Source organism: Heterodontus francisci, chromosome 39, assembly GCF_036365525.1.
Source record: "Heterodontus francisci isolate sHetFra1 chromosome 39, sHetFra1.hap1, whole genome shotgun sequence".
Classification (NCBI taxonomy): Eukaryota; Metazoa; Chordata; class Chondrichthyes; order Heterodontiformes; family Heterodontidae; genus Heterodontus; species Heterodontus francisci.
In genome coordinates this window covers 36,714,325-36,732,329 of record NC_090409.1, presented here as the reverse complement: position 1 = coordinate 36,732,329, position 18,005 = coordinate 36,714,325, and the positions used below count along the sequence as shown (strand labels likewise).

General features: G+C 42.8%; 1 long non-coding RNA gene across 1 annotated transcript in view; it reads right to left on the bottom strand.

Annotated features, from left to right (window-relative positions):
* Nucleotides 1-18,005, bottom strand: part of LOC137352934 (uncharacterized) — an 83,649-nt gene that overhangs the window by 45,645 nt on the left and 19,999 nt on the right. Inside the window, exon 2 of the long non-coding RNA XR_010969794.1 lies at nt 1,419-1,507. This is a non-coding gene — a long non-coding RNA (uncharacterized lncRNA). The remainder of the gene's footprint in view (nt 1-1,418; nt 1,508-18,005) is intronic.

Sequence of the window (18,005 nt, the reverse complement as noted above, 5' to 3'; positions counted from 1 at the left end):
GCGGAGGAGGGTAGTGGTGGATGGGGACTGGTTGGGCCTGTGTTCAAGGAAGAAGCGGAGAGCCCTCAAACTGTCCAGGTGGGGGATGGAGGTGTAGAGAGTTTGGACATCCATAGTGAAGAGGAGGCGATTGGGTCCAGGAAACTGGAAATTGTCAAAATGACATAAGGCATCAGAAGAATCACAGATGTAGGTGGAAAGTGATTGGACTAGTGGAGAATAGATAGAGTCAAGATGGGAAGAAATAAGTTCAGTGGGGCAGGAACAGACTGAAACAATGGGTCTGCCGGGACAGTCCTGTTGGTGGATTTTGAGAAGGAGGTAGAAGCGGGCTGTCCGGGTTGTGGGACTATGAGGTTGGAAGCTGTGGAGGGAAGATCTCCAGAGGAGATGAGGCCAGTGATAGTCCTGTGGACAGTTGCTTGATGTTTTATGGTGGGGTCATGGTCCAGGGGGAAGTAGGAAGAGGTGTCTGTGAGTTGGCGTTGAGCCTCTACAAGGTAGAGGTCAGTATGCCATACAACAACAGCACCACCCTTATCTGCAGGTTTGATGACAATGTTGGGGTTAGACCTGAGAGAACGGAGTGCCTCAAGTTCAGAGAGGGACAGGTTAGAGTGAGTGAGTGAGGGGGGGGTGGGGGGCAGAGAAAATGAGACGCCCGATGTCTTGTCTAGAGTTCTCAATGAAAAGATCAAGAGCAGTTTTTAGTTACAAGATTAGGTTGGAAAAGCTGAGTTTGTTGTCCTTAGAATTAAGGAGATGGAGGGGAGATTTAATAGAAGTGTACGAGATTATGACCGTCTTAGATAAGTTAGACAAAGAAAAACTCTTCCCATTAACAAATGGTGCAAGGCCCAGGGGACACAGATGGAAAATTTTGGGCAAAAGCTGCAGTGGGAATATGAGGAAGCACTCTTTTATGCAGCGGGTGGTAATGACTGGAACTCACTGCTCACGAGGCTGGTGGAAGCGAAGCCGATCAATGACATCAAGAAGAAGTTGGATGGTCACCTGAGAGAAATAGACTTTCAGGGCTGAGGGATCAAGCTGGGCAGTGAGACTGACAGCATAGCTGCATGGAGAACCAGCGTGGACTTGATGGGCTGAATGGCCTCCTTCAGTGTTATATCTGACTCTGATTATAGGATAGATGGTAATAATGTAGGAGGAATTTATTCACACAGAGAGTAGTGAAATGTGGAAGTTGCTGCCACAGCAGAGAGCAATGTGTATTTAAAGAGTTTGATGTCTGCGTGAAAGTGAAAGCAAATTGGACCCAGTAACAGATGAGACAGGGTTAGCAGACCAATCAGAGCTCAGCTTTTCCCACCAATCAGCAGCGGATTGCTCATTGATTGGTTAACATCAGCTGATTGATGTTTCTTTTGTCCAATGGGAAAGGAGGAGGGTTGTACCCTGAATAATGTGACCAATGGGAGTGAGTCTGGTTCTTCCGCTTCCTGTCATTGTTCGGAGGGAGAATCGGATCAGAGATTGACTGGATCTGGAGAGGGAGAGAGAGAGAGAGAGTGTGATGGGGAACTGGTTCTGCAAGTCTCCCCCTCACCGCTCAAACAACACTCCCCCTCTGCTCAAACACTACACCTCTGCTCAAACACTCCCCCCCACCGCTCAAACAACACTCCCCCTCTGCTCAAACACGACACCCCCCCGCTCAAACAACACTCCCCCTCTGCTCAAACACTCCCCCCCCGCTCAAACAACACTCCCCCTCTGCTCAAACACTACCCCCCCACTCAAACAGCACTCCCCCCCTGCTCAAACACTCCCCTCCCCCCACTCAAACAACACTCCCCCTCTGTTCAAACACTCCCCCCACCCACCCCCGCTCAAACAACACTCCCCCTCTGCTCAAACACGACACCCCCCCGCTCAAACAACACTCCCCCTCTGCTCAAACACTCCCCCCCGCGCTCAAACGACACTCCCCCTCTGCTCAAACACTACCCCCCCACTCAAACAGCACTCCCCCTCTGCTCAAACACTACCCCCCCACTCAAACAGCACTCCCCCCCTGCTCAAACACTCCCCTCCCCCCACTCAAACAACACTCCCCCTCTGCTCAAACACTCCCCCCACCCACCCCCGTTCAAACAACACTCCCCCTCTGCTCAAACACTACCCCCACCAACCCCCGCTCAAACAACACTCCCCCTCTGCTCAAACACTCCCCCCACCCACCCCCGCTCAAACAATACTCCCCCTCTGCTCAAACACTCCCCTCCCCCCGCTCAAACAACACTCCCCCTCTGCTCAAACACTCCCCCCACCCACCCCCGTTCAAACAACACTCCCCCTCTGCTCAAACACTACCCCAATCCCCCGCTCAAACAGCACTCCCCCCCCGCTCAAACACTCCCCCCCCAGCGCTCAAACAACAGTCCCCCTCTGCTCAAACACTCCCCCCCCACTCAAACAACACTCCCCCTCTGCTCAAACACTCCACCCACCCGCTCAAACAACACTCCCCGTCTGCTCAAACACTCCCACCCCCGCTCAAACAACACTCCCCCTGTGCTCAAACACTACCACCCCCCATGATAGAAATACACTGTGTATAAATAGTGAAACCACCCACTGTCCATGATAGAAATAACCTGTGTGCAAATCAGTGAAACCACCCACTGTCCGTGATAGAAATACCCTGTGTGCAAATCAGTGAAACCACCCACTGTCCCTGATAGAAATACACTGTGTGTAAATCAGTGAAACCACCCACTGTCCCTGATAGAAATACACTGTGTATAAATAGTGAAACCACCCACTGTCCATGATAGAAATACACTGTGTGTAAATCAGTGAAACCACCCACTGTCCCTGATAGAAATACACTGTGTATAAATAGTGAAACCACCCACTGTCCATGATAGAAATACACTGTGTGTAAATCAGTGAAACCACCCACTGTCCGTGATAGAAATACACTGTGTGTAAATCAGTGAAACCACCCACTGTCCGTGATAGAAATACACAGTGTGCAAATCAGTGAAACCACCCACTGTCCATGATAGAAATACACTGTGTGTAAATAAGTGAAACCACCCACTGTCCCTGATAGAAATACACTGTGTGTAAATAGTGAAACCACCCACTGTCCCTGATAGAAATACACTGTGTGTAAATCAGTGAAACCACCCACTGTCCGTGATAGAAATACACTGTGTGTAAATAAGTGAAACCACCCACTGTCCCTGATAGAAATACACTGTGTGTAAATAGTGAAACCACCCACTGTCCCTGATAGAAATACACTGTGTGTAAATCAGTGAAACCACCCACTGTCCCTGATAGAAATACACTGTGTGTAAATCAGTGAAACCACCCACTGTCCATGATAGAAATACACTGTGTGTAAATAAGTGAAACCACCCACTGTCCCTGATAGAAATACACTGTGTGTAAATAGTGAAACCACCCACTGTCCCTGATAGAAATACACTGTGTGTAAATCAGTGAAACCACCCACTGTCCCTGATAGAAATACACTGTGTGTAAATCAGTGAAACCACCCACTGTCCGTGATAGAAATACACAGTGTGTAAATCAGTGAAACCACCCACTGTCCGTGATAGAAATACACTGTGTGTAAATCAGTGAAACCACCCACTGTCCGTGATAGAAATACACTGTGTGTAAATCAGTGAAACCACCCACTGTCCGTGATAGAAATACACAGTGTGCAAATCAGTGAAACCACCCACTGTCCCTGATAGAAATACACTGTGTGTAAATAAGTGAAACCACCCACTGTCCCTGATAGAAATACACTGTGTGTAAATCAGTGAAACCACCCACTGTCCCTGATAGAAATACACTGTGTGTAAATAAGTGAAACCACCCACTGTCCCTGATAGAAATACACTGTGTGTAAATCAGTGAAACCACCCACTGTCCGTGATAGAAATACACAGTATGTAAATAAGTGAAACCACCCACTGTCCGTGATAGAAATACACTGTGTGTAAATCAGTGAAACCACCCACTCTCCATGATAGAAATACACTGTGTGTAAATCAGTGAAACCACCCACTGTCCGTGATAGAAATACACTGTGTGTAAATCAGTGAAACCACCCACTGTCAGTGATAGAAATACACTGTGTGTAAATCAGTGAAACCACCCACTGTCCCTGATAGAAATACACTGTGTGTAAATCAGTGAAACCACCCACTGTCCATGATACACTGTGTATAAATAGTGAAACCACCCACTATCCATGATAGAAATACACTGTGTGCAAATCAGTGAAACCACCCACTGTCCATGATAGAAATACACTGTGTGTAAATCAGTGAAACCACCCACTGTCCATGATAGAAATACACTGTGTGTAAATCAGTGAAACCACCCACTGTCCATGATAGAAATACACTGTGTGTAAATCAGTGAAACCACCCACTGTCCATGATAGAAATACACAGTATGTAAATAAGTGAAACCACCCACTATCCACGATAGAAATACACTGTGTGCAAATCAGTGAAACCACCCACTGTCCGTGATAGAAATACACTGTGTGTAAATCAGTGAAACCACCCACTGTCCATGATAGAAATACACTGTGTGTAAATCAGTGAAACCTCCCACTGTCCATGATAGAAATACACTGTGTGTAAATCAGTGAAACCTCCCATTGTCCGTGATAGAAATACACTGTGTGTAAATCAGTGAAACCACCCACTATCCGTGATAGAAATACACGGCGTGCAAATCAGTGAAACCACCCACTGTCCCTGATAGAAATACACAGTGTGTAAATAAGTGAAACCACCCACTGTCCATGATAGAAATACACAGTATGTAAATAAGTGAAACCACCCACTGTCCCTGATAGAAATACACTGTGTGTAAATCAGTGAAACCTCCCACTGTCCATGATAGAAATACACTGTGTGTAAATCAGTGAAACCACCCACTGTCCATGATAGAAATACACTGTGTGTAAATAGTGAAACCACCCACTGTCAGTGGTAGAAATACACAGTATGTAAATCAGTGAAACCACCCACTGTCCCTGATAGAAATACACTGTGTGTAAATCAGTGAAACCACCCACTGTCCCTGATAGAAATACACTGTGTGTAAATAGTGAAACCACCCACTGTCAGTGATAGAAATACACTGTGTGTAAATCAGTGAAACCACCCACTGTCCATGATAGAAATACACTGTGTGTAAATCAGTGAAACCACCCACAGTCCCTGATAGAAATACACTGTGTGCAAATCAGTGAAACCACCCACTGTCCGTGATAGAAATACACTGTGTGTAAATCAGTGAACCCACCCACTGTCCGTGATAGAAATACACTGTGTGTAAATCAGTGAAACCACCCACTGTCAGTGATAGAAATACACAGTATGTAAATCAGTGAAACCACCCACTGTCCCTGATAGAAATACACTGTGTGTAAATAGTGAAAACACCCACTGTCAGTGATAGAAATACACAGTATGTAAATCAGTGAAACCACCCACTGTCCCTGATAGAAATACACTGTGTGTAAATAGTGAAACCACCCACTGTCCATGATAGAAATACACTGTGTGTAAATCAGTGAAACCACCCACTGTCCATGATAGAAATACACTGTGTGTAAATCAGTGAAACCACCCACTGTCAGTGATAGAAATATACTGTGTGTAAATCAGTGAAACAACCCACTGTCCCTGATAGAAATACACTGTGTGTAAACAGTGAAACCACCCACTGTCAGTGATAGAAATACACTGTGTGTAAATCAGTGAAACCACCCACTGTCCGTGATAGAAATACACTGTGTGTAAATCAGTGAAACCACCCACTGTCCATGATAGAAATACACTGTGTGCAAATCAGTGAACCCACCCACTGTCCGTGATAGAAATACAGTGTGTGTAAATCAGTGAAACCACCCACTGTCCGTGATAGAAATACAGTGTGTGTAAATCAGTGAAACCACCCACTGTCCGTGATAGAAATACACTGTGTGTAAATCAGTGAAACCACCCACTGTCCGTGATAGAAATACACTGTGTGTAAATCAGTGAAACCACCCACTGTCCGTGATAGAAATACACAGTATGTAAATCAGTGAAACCACCCACTGTCCCTGATAGAAATACACTGTGTGTAAATCAGTGAAACCACTCACTGTCCCTGATAGAAATACACTGTGTGTAAATAGTGAAACCACCCACTGTCAGTGATAGAAATACACTGTGTGTAAATCAGTGAAACCACCCACTGTCCATGATAGAAATACACTGTGTGTAAATCAGTGAAACCACCCACTGTCCCTGATAGAAATACACTGTGTGCAAATCAGTGAAACCACCCACTGTCCGTGATAGAAATACACTGTGTGTAAATCAGTGAAACCACCCACTGTCCGTGATAGAAATACACAGTATGTAAATAAGTGAAACCACCCACTGTCCCTGATAGAAATACACTGTGTGTAAATCAGTGAAACCACCCACTGTCCGTGATAGAAATACACTGTGTGTAAATCAGTGAAACCACCCACTGTCCATGATAGAAATACACTGTGTGTAAATCAGTGAAACCACCCACTGTCCGTGATAGAAATACACTGTGTGTAAATCAGTGAAACCACCCACTGTCAGTGATAGAAATACACTGTGTGTAAATCAGTGAAACCACCCACTGTCCCTGATAGAAATACACTGTGTGTAAATCAGTGAAACCACCCACTGTCCATGATAGAAATACACTGTGTATAAATAGTGAAACCACCCACTATCCATGATAGAAATACACTGTGTGCAAATCAGTGAAACCACCCACTGTCCATGATAGAAATACACTGTGTGTAAATCAGTGAAACCACCCACTGTCCATGACAGAAATACACTGTGTGTAAATCAGTGAAACCACCCACTGTCCATGATAGAAATACACTGTGTGTAAATCAGTGAAACCACCCACTGTCCATGATAGAAATACACAGTATGTAAATAAGTGAAACCACCCACTATCCATGATAGAAATACACTGTGTGTAAATCAGTGAAACCTCCCACTGTCCATGATAGAAATACACTGTGTGTAAATCAGTGAAACCACCCACTGTCCATGATAGAAATACACTGTGTGTAAATAGTGAAACCACCCACTGTCAGTGATAGAAATACACAGTATGTAAATCAGTGAAACCACCCACTGTCCCTGATAGAAATACACTGTGTGTAAATCAGTGAAACCACCCACTGTCCCTGATAGAAATACACTGTGTGTAAATAGTGAAACCACCCACTGTCAGTGATAGAAATACACTGTGTGTAAATCAGTGAAACCACCCACTGTCCATGATAGAAATACACTGTGTGTAAATCAGTGAAACCACCCACAGTCCCTGATAGAAATACACTGTGTGCAAATCAGTGAAACCACCCACTGTCCATGATAGAAATACACTGTGTGTAAATCAGTGAACCCACCCACTGTCCGTGATAGAAATACACTGTGTGTAAATCAGTGAAACCACCCACTGTCAGTGATAGAAATACACAGTATGTAAATCAGTGAAACCACCCACTGTCCCTGATAGAAATACACTGTGTGTAAATAGTGAAAACACCCACTGTCAGTGATAGAAATACACAGTATGTAAATCAGTGAAACCACCCACTGTCCCTGATAGAAATACACTGTGTGTAAATAGTGAAACCACCCACTGTCCATGATAGAAATACACTGTGTGTAAATCAGTGAAACCACCCACTGTCCATGATAGAAATACACTGTGTGTAAATCAGTGAAACCACCCACTGTCAGTGATAGAAATATACTGTGTGTAAATCAGTGAAACAACCCACTGTCCCTGATAGAAATACACTGTGTGTAAACAGTGAAACCACCCACTGTCAGTGATAGAAATACACTGTGTGTAAATCAGTGAAACCACCCACTGTCCGTGATAGAAATACACTGTGTGTAAATAAGTGAAACCACCCACTGTCCATGATAGAAATACACTGTGTGCAAATCAGTGAACCCACCCACTGTCCGTGATAGAAATACAGTGTGTGTAAATCAGTGAAACCACCCACTGTCAGTGATAGAAATACAGTGTGTGTAAATCAGTGAAACCACCCACTGTCCGTGATAGAAATACACTGTGTGTAAATCAGTGAAACCACCCACTGTCCGTGATAGAAATACACTGTGTGTAAATCAGTGAAACCACCCACTGTCCGTGATAGAAATACACAGTATGTAAATCAGTGAAACCACCCACTGTCCCTGATAGAAATACACTGTGTGTAAATCAGTGAAACCACCCACTGTCCCTGATAGAAATACACTGTGTGTAAATAGTGAAACCACCCACTGTCAGTGATAGAAATACACTGTGTGTAAATCAGTGAAACCACCCACTGTCCATGATAGAAATACACTGTGTGTAAATCAGTGAAACCACCCACTGTCCCTGATAGAAATACACTGTGTGTAAATCAGTGAACCCACCCACTGTCCGTGATAGAAATACACTGTGTGTAAATCAGTGAAACCACCCACTGTCAGTGATAGAAATACACAGTATGTAAATCAGTGAAACCACCCACTGTCCCTGATAGAAATACACTGTGTGTAAATAGTGAAAACACCCACTGTCAGTGATAGAAATACACAGTATGTAAATCAGTGAAACCACCCACTGTCCGTGATAGAAATACACTGTGTGTAAATCAGTGAAACCACCCACTGTCCGTGATAGAAATACACTGTGTGTAAATCAGTGAAACCACCCACTGTCCATGATAGAAATACACTGTGTGTAAATCAGTGAAACCTCCCACTGTCCATGATAGAAATACACTGTGTGTAAATCAGTGAAACCTCCCACTGTCCGTGATAGAAATACACTGTGTGTAAATCAGTGAAACCACCCACTGTCCGTGATAGAAATACACGGTGTGCAAATCAGTGAAACCACCCACTGTCCCTGATAGAAATACACAGTGTGTAAATAAGTGAAACCACCCACTGTCCATGATAGAAATACACAGTATGTAAATAAGTGAAACCACCCACTGTCCCTGATAGAAATACACTGTGTGTAAATCAGTGAAACCTCCCACTGTCCATGATAGAAATACACTGTGTGTAAATCAGTGAAACCACCCACTGTCCATGATAGAAATACACTGTGTGTAAATAGTGAAACCACCCACTGTCAGTGATAGAAATACACAGTATGTAAATCAGTGAAACCACCCACTGTCCCTGATAGAAATACACTGTGTGTAAATCAGTGAAACCACCCACTGTCCCTGATAGAAATACACTGTGTGTAAATAGTGAAACCACCCACTGTCAGTGATAGAAATACACTGTGTGTAAATCAGTGAAACCACCCACTGTCCATGATAGAAATACACTGTGTGTAAATCAGTGAAACCACCCACAGTCCCTGATAGAAATACACTGTGTGTAAATCAGTGAACCCACCCACTGTCCGTGATAGAAATACACTGTGTGTAAATCAGTGAAACCACCCACTGTCAGTGATAGAAATACACAGTATGTAAATCAGTGAAACCACCCACTGTCCCTGATAGAAATACACTGTGTGTAAATAGTGAAAACACCCACTGTCAGTGATAGAAATACACAGTATGTAAATCAGTGAAACCACCCACTGTCCCTGATAGAAATACACTGTGTGTAAATAGTGAAACCACCCACTGTCCATGATAGAAATACACTGTGTGTAAATCAGTGAAACCACCCACTGTCCATGATAGAAATACACTGTGTGTAAATCAGTGAAACCACCCACTGTCAGTGATAGAAATATACTGTGTGTAAATCAGTGAAACAACCCACTGTCCCTGATAGAAATACACTGTGTGTAAACAGTGAAACCACCCACTGTCAGTGATAGAAATACACTGTGTGTAAATCAGTGAAACCACCCACTGTCCGTGATAGAAATACACTGTGTGTAAATCAGTGAAACCACCCACTGTCCATGATAGAAATACACTGTGTGCAAATCAGTGAACCCACCCACTGTCCGTGATAGAAATACAGTGTGTGTAAATCAGTGAAACCACCCACTGTCCGTGATAGAAATACAGTGTGTGTAAATCAGTGAAACCACCCACTGTCCGTGATAGAAATACACTGTGTGTAAATCAGTGAAACCACCCACTGTCCGTGATAGAAATACACTGTGTGTAAATCAGTGAAACCACCCACTGTCCGTGATAGAAATACACAGTATGTAAATCAGTGAAACCACCCACTGTCCCTGAAAGAAATACACTGTGTGTAAATCAGTGAAACCACCCACTGTCCCTGATAGAAACACACTGTGTGTAAATAGTGAAACCACCCACTGTCAGTGATAGAAATACACTGTGTGTAAATCAGTGAAACCACCCACTGTCCATGATAGAAATACACTGTGTGTAAATCAGTGAAACCACCCACTGTCCCTGATAGAAATACACTGTGTGCAAATCAGTGAAACCACCCACTGTCCGTGATAGAAATACACTGTGTGTAAATCAGTGAACCCACCCACTGTCCGTGATAGAAATACACTGTGTGTAAATCAGTGAAACCACCCACTGTCCATGACAGAAATACACTGTGTGTAAATCAGTGAAACCACCCACTGTCCCTGATAGAAATACACTGTGTGCAAATCAGTGAAACCACCCACTGTCCGTGATAGAAATACACTGTGTGTAAATCAGTGAACCCACCCACTGTCCGTGATAGAAATACACTGTGTGTAAATCAGTGAAACCACCCACTGTCAGTGATAGAAATACACAGTCTGTAAATCAGTGAAACCACCCACTGTCCCTGATAGAAATACACTGTGTGTAAATAGTGAAAACACCCACTGTCAGTGATAGAAATACACAGTATGTAAATCAGTGAAACCACCCACTGTCCCTGATAGAAATACACTGTGTGTAAATAGTGAAACCACCCACTGTCAGTGATAGAAATATACTGTGTGTAAATCAGTGAAACAACCCACTGTCCCTGATAGAAATACACTGTGTGTAAACAGTGAAACCACCCACTGTCAGTGATAGAAATACACTGTGTGTAAATCAGTGAAACCACCCACTGTCCGTGATAGAAATACACAGTATGTAAATCAGTGAAACCACCCACTGTCCCTGATAGAAATACACTGTGTGTAAATCAGTGAAACCACTCACTGTCCCTGATAGAAATACACTGTGTGTAAATAGTGAAACCACCCACTGTCAGTGATAGAAATACACTGTGTGTAAATCAGTGAAACCACCCACTGTCCATGATAGAAATACACTGTGTGTAAATCAGTGAAACCACCCACTGTCCCTGATAGAAATACACTGTGTGCAAATCAGTGAAACCACCCACTGTCCGTGATAGAAATACACTGTGTGTAAATCAGTGAAACCACCCACTGTCCGTGATAGAAATACACAGTATGTAAATAAGTGAAACCACCCACTGTCCCTGATAGAAATACACTGTGTGTAAATCAGTGAAACCACCCACTGTCCGTGATAGAAATACACTGTGTGTAAATCAGTGAAACCACCCACTGTCCATGATAGAAATACACTGTGTGTAAATCAGTGAAACCACCCACCGTCCGTGATAGAAATACACTGTGTGTAAATCAGTGAAACCACCCACTGTCAGTGATAGAAATACACTGTGTGTAAATCAGTGAAACCACCCACTGTCCCTGATAGAAATACACTGTGTGTAAATCAGTGAAACCACCCACTGTCCATGATAGAAATACACTGTGTATAAATAGTGAAACCACCCACTATCCATGATAGAAATACACTGTGTGCAAATCAGTGAAACCACCCACTGTCCATGACAGAAATACACTGTGTGTAAATCAGTGAAACCACCCACTGTCCATGATAGAAATACACTGTGTGTAAATCAGTGAAACCACCCACTGTCCATGATAGAAATACACAGTATGTAAATAAGTGAAACCACCCACTATCCATGATAGAAATACACTGTGTGCAAATCAGTGAAACCACCCACTGTCCGTGATAGAAATATACTGTGTGTAAATCAGTGAAACCACCCACTGTCCATGATAGAAATACACAGTATGTAAATAAGTGAAACCACCCACTATCCATGATAGAAATACACTGTGTGCAAATCAGTGAAACCACCCACTGTCCGTGATAGAAATACACTGTGTGTAAATCAGTGAAACCACCCACTGTCCGTGATAGAAATACACTGTGTGTAAATCAGTGAACCCACCCACTGTCCGTGATAGAAATACACTGTGTGTAAATCAGTGAAACCACCCACTGTCAGTGATAGAAATACACAGTATGTAAATCAGTGAAACCACCCACTGTCCCTGATAGAAATACACTGTGTGTAAATAGTGAAAACACCCACTGTCAGTGATAGAAATACACAGTATGTAAATCAGTGAAACCACCCACTGTCCCTGATAGAAATACACTGTGTGTAAATAGTGAAACCACCCACTGTCCATGATAGAAATACACTGTGTGTAAATCAGTGAAACCACCCACTGTCCATGATAGAAATACACTGTGTGTAAATCAGTGAAACCACCCACTGTCAGTGATAGAAATATACTGTGTGTAAATCAGTGAAACAACCCACTGTCCCTGATAGAAATACACTGTGTGTAAACAGTGAAACCACCCACTGTCAGTGATAGAAATACACTGTGTGTAAATCAGTGAAACCACCCACTGTCCGTGATAGAAATACACTGTGTGTAAATCAGTGAAACCACCCACTGTCCATGATAGAAATACACTGTGTGCAAATCAGTGAACCCACCCACTGTCCGTGATAGAAATACAGTGTGTGTAAATCAGTGAAACCACCCACTGTCCGTGATAGAAATACAGTGTGTGTAAATCAGTGAAACCACCCACTGTCCGTGATAGAAATACACTGTGTGTAAATCAGTGAAACCACCCACTGTCCGTGATAGAAATACACTGTGTGTAAATCAGTGAAACCACCCACTGTCCGTGATAGAAATACACAGTATGTAAATCAGTGAAACCACCCACTGTCCCTGAAAGAAATACACTGTGTGTAAATCAGTGAAACCACCCACTGTCCCTGATAGAAACACACTGTGTGTAAATAGTGAAACCACCCACTGTCAGTGATAGAAATACACTGTGTGTAAATCAGTGAAACCACCCACTGTCCATGATAGAAATACACTGTGTGTAAATCAGTGAAACCACCCACTGTCCCTGATAGAAATACACTGTGTGCAAATCAGTGAAACCACCCACTGTCCGTGATAGAAATACACTGTGTGTAAATCAGTGAAACCTCCCACTGTCCATGATAGAAATACACTGTGTGTAAATCAGTGAAACCTCCCACTGTCCGTGATAGAAATACACTGTGTGTAAATCAGTGAAACCACCCACTGTCCGTGATAGAAATACACGGTGTGCAAATCAGTGAAACCACCCACTGTCCCTGATAGAAATACACAGTGTGTAAATAAGTGAAACCACCCACTGTCCATGATAGAAATACACAGTATGTAAATAAGTGAAACCACCCACTGTCCCTGATAGAAATACACTGTGTGTAAATCAGTGAAACCTCCCACTGTCCATGATAGAAATACACTGTGTGTAAATAGTGAAACCACCCACTGTCAGTGATAGAAATACACAGTATGTAAATCAGTGAAACCACCCACTGTCCCTGATAGAAATACACTGTGTGTAAATCAGTGAAACCACCCACTGTCCCTGATAGAAATACACTGTGTGTAAATAGTGAAACCACCCACTGTCAGTGATAGAAATACACTGTGTGTAAATCAGTGAAACCACCCACTGTCCATGATAGAAATACACTGTGTGTAAATCAGTGAAACCACCCACAGTCCCTGATAGAAATACACTGTGTGCAAATCAGTGAAACCACCCACTGTCCGTGATAGAAATACACTGTGTGTAAATCAGTGAACCCACCCACTGTCCGTGATAGAAATACACTGTGTGTAAATCAGTGAAACCACCCACTGTCAGTGATAGAAATACACAGTATGTAAATCAGTGAAACCACCCACTGTCCCTGATAGAAATACACTGTGTGTAAATAGTGAAAACACCCACTGTCAGTGATAGAAATACACAGTATGTAAATCAGTGAAACCACCCACTGTCCCTGATAGAAATACACTGTGTGTAAATAGTGAAACCACCCACTGTCCATGATAGAAATACACTGTGTGTAAATCAGTGAAACCACCCACTGTCCATGATAGAAATACACTGTGTGTAAATCAGTGAAACCACCCACTGTCAGTGATAGAAATATACTGTGTGTAAATCAGTGAAACAACCCACTGTCCCTGATAGAAATACACTGTGTGTAAACAGTGAAACCACCCACTGTCAGTGATAGAAATACACTGTGTGTAAATCAGTGAAACCACCCACTGTCCGTGATAGAAATACACTGTGTGTAAATCAGTGAAACCACCCACTGTCCATGATAGAAATACACTGTGTGCAAATCAGTGAACCCACCCACTGTCCGTGATAGAAATACAGTGTGTGTAAATCAGTGAAACCACCCACTGTCCGTGATAGAAATACAGTGTGTGTAAATCAGTGAAACCACCCACTGTCCGTGATAGAAATACACTGTGTGTAAATCAGTGAAACCACCCACTGTCCGTGATAGAAATACACTGTGTGTAAATCAGTGAAACCACCCACTGTCCGTGATAGAAATACACAGTATGTAAATCAGTGAAACCACCCACTGTCCCTGAAAGAAATACACTGTGTGTAAATCAGTGAAACCACCCACTGTCCCTGATAGAAACACACTGTGTGTAAATAGTGAAACCACCCACTGTCAGTGATAGAAATACACTGTGTGTAAATCAGTGAAACCACCCACTGTCCATGATAGAAATACACTGTGTGTAAATCAGTGAAACCACCCACTGTCCCTGATAGAAATACACTGTGTGCAAATCAGTGAAACCACCCACTGTCCGTGATAGAAATACACTGTGTGTAAATCAGTGAACCCACCCACTGTCCGTGATAGAAATACACTGTGTGTAAATCAGTGAAACCACCCACTGTCCATGACAGAAATACACTGTGTGTAAATCAGTGAAACCACCCACTGTCCCTGATAGAAATACACTGTGTGCAAATCAGTGAAACCACCCACTGTCCGTGATAGAAATACACTGTGTGTAAATCAGTGAACCCACCCACTGTCCGTGATAGAAATACACTGTGTGTAAATCAGTGAAACCACCCACTGTCAGTGATAGAAATACACAGTCTGTAAATCAGTGAAACCACCCACTGTCCCTGATAGAAATACACTGTGTGTAAATAGTGAAAACACCCACTGTCAGTGATAGAAATACACAGTATGTAAATCAGTGAAACCACCCACTGTCCCTGATAGAAATACACTGTGTGTAAATAGTGAAACCACCCACTGTCAGTGATAGAAATATACTGTGTGTAAATCAGTGAAACAACCCACTGTCCCTGATAGAAATACACTGTGTGTAAACAGTGAAACCACCCACTGTCAGTGATAGAAATACACTGTGTGTAAATCAGTGAAACCACCCACTGTCCGTGATAGAAATACACAGTATGTAAATCAGTGAAACCACCCACTGTCCCTGATAGAAATACACTGTGTGTAAATCAGTGAAACCACTCACTGTCCCTGATAGAAATACACTGTGTGTAAATAGTGAAACCACCCACTGTCAGTGATAGAAATACACTGTGTGTAAATCAGTGAAACCACCCACTGTCCATGATAGAAATACACTGTGTGTAAATCAGTGAAACCACCCACTGTCCCTGATAGAAATACACTGTGTGCAAATCAGTGAAACCACCCACTGTCCGTGATAGAAATACACTGTGTGTAAATCAGTGAAACCACCCACTGTCCGTGATAGAAATACACAGTATGTAAATAAGTGAAACCACCCACTGTCCCTGATAGAAATACACTGTGTGTAAATCAGTGAAACCACCCACTGTCCGTGATAGAAATACACTGTGTGTAAATCAGTGAAACCACCCACTGTCCATGATAGAAATACACTGTGTGTAAATCAGTGAAACCACCCACTGTCCGTGATAGAAATACACTGTGTGTAAATCAGTGAAACCACCCACTGTCAGTGATAGAAATACACTGTGTGTAAATCAGTGAAACCACCCACTGTCCCTGATAGAAATACACTGTGTGTAAATCAGTGAAACCACCCACTGTCCATGATAGAAATACACTGTGTATAAATAGTGAAACCACCCACTATCCATGATAGAAATACACTGTGTGCAAATCAGTGAAACCACCCACTGTCCATGACAGAAATACACTGTGTGTAAATCAGTGAAACCACCCACTGTCCATGATAGAAATACACTGTGTGTAAATCAGTGAAACCACCCACTGTCCATGATAGAAATACACAGTATGTAAATAAGTGAAACCACCCACTATCCATGATAGAAATACACTGTGTGCAAATCAGTGAAACCACCCACTGTCCGTGATAGAAATACACTGTGTGTAAATCAGTGAAACCACCCACTGTCCATGATAGAAATACACTGTGTGTAAATCAGTGAAACCTCCCACTGTCCATGATAGAAATACACTGTGTGTAAATCAGTGAAACCTCCCACTGTCCGTGATAGAAATACACTGTGTGTAAATCAGTGAAACCACCCACTGTCCGTGATAGAAATACACGGTGTGCAAATCAGTGAAACCACCCACTGTCCCTGATAGAAATACACAGTGTGTAAATAAGTGAAACCACCCACTGTCCATGATAGAAATACACAGTATGTAAATAAGTGAAACCACCCACTGTCCCTGATAGAAATACACTGTGTGTAAATCAGTGAAACCTCCCACTGTCCATGATAGAAATACACTGTGTGTAAATCAGTGAAACCACCCACTGTCCATGATAGAAATACACTGTGTGTAAATAGTGAAACCACCCACTGTCAGTGATAGAAATACACAGTATGTAAATCAGTGAAACCACCCACTGTCCCTGATAGAAATACACTGTGTGTAAATCAGTGAAACCACCCACTGTCCCTGATAGAAATACACTGTGTGTAAATAGTGAAACCACCCACTGTCAGTGATAGAAATACACTGTGTGTAAATCAGTGAAACCACCCACTGTCCATGATAGAAATACACTGTGTGTAAATCAGTGAAACCACCCACAGTCCCTGATAGAAATACACTGTGTGCAAATCAGTGAAACCACCCACTGTCCGTGATAGAAATACACTGTGTGTAAATCAGTGAACCCACCCACTGTCCGTGATAGAAATACACTGTGTGTAAAGCAGTGAAACCACCCACTGTCAGTGATAGAAATACACAGTATGTAAATCAGTGAAACCACCCACTGTCCCTGATAGAAATACACTGTGTGTAAATAGTGAAAACACCCACTGTCAGTGATAGAAATCCACAGTATGTAAATCAGTGAAACCACCCACTGTCCCTGATAGAAATACACTGTGTGTAAATAGTGAAACCACCCACTGTCCATGATAGAAATACACTGTGTGTAAATCAGTGAAACCACCCACTGTCCATGATAGAAATACACTGTGTGTAAATCAGTGAAACCACCCACTGTCAGTGATAGAAATATACTGTGTGTAAATCAGTGAAACAACCCACTGTCCCTGATAGAAATACACTGTGTGTAAACAGTGAAACCACCCACTGTCAGTGATAGAAATACACTGTGTGTAAATCAGTGAAACCACCCACTGTCCGTGATAGAAATACACTGTGTGTAAATCAGTGAAACCACCCACTGTCCATGATAGAAATACACTGTGTGCAAATCAGTGAACCCACCCACTGTCCGTGATAGAAATACAGTGTGTGTAAATCAGTGAAACCACC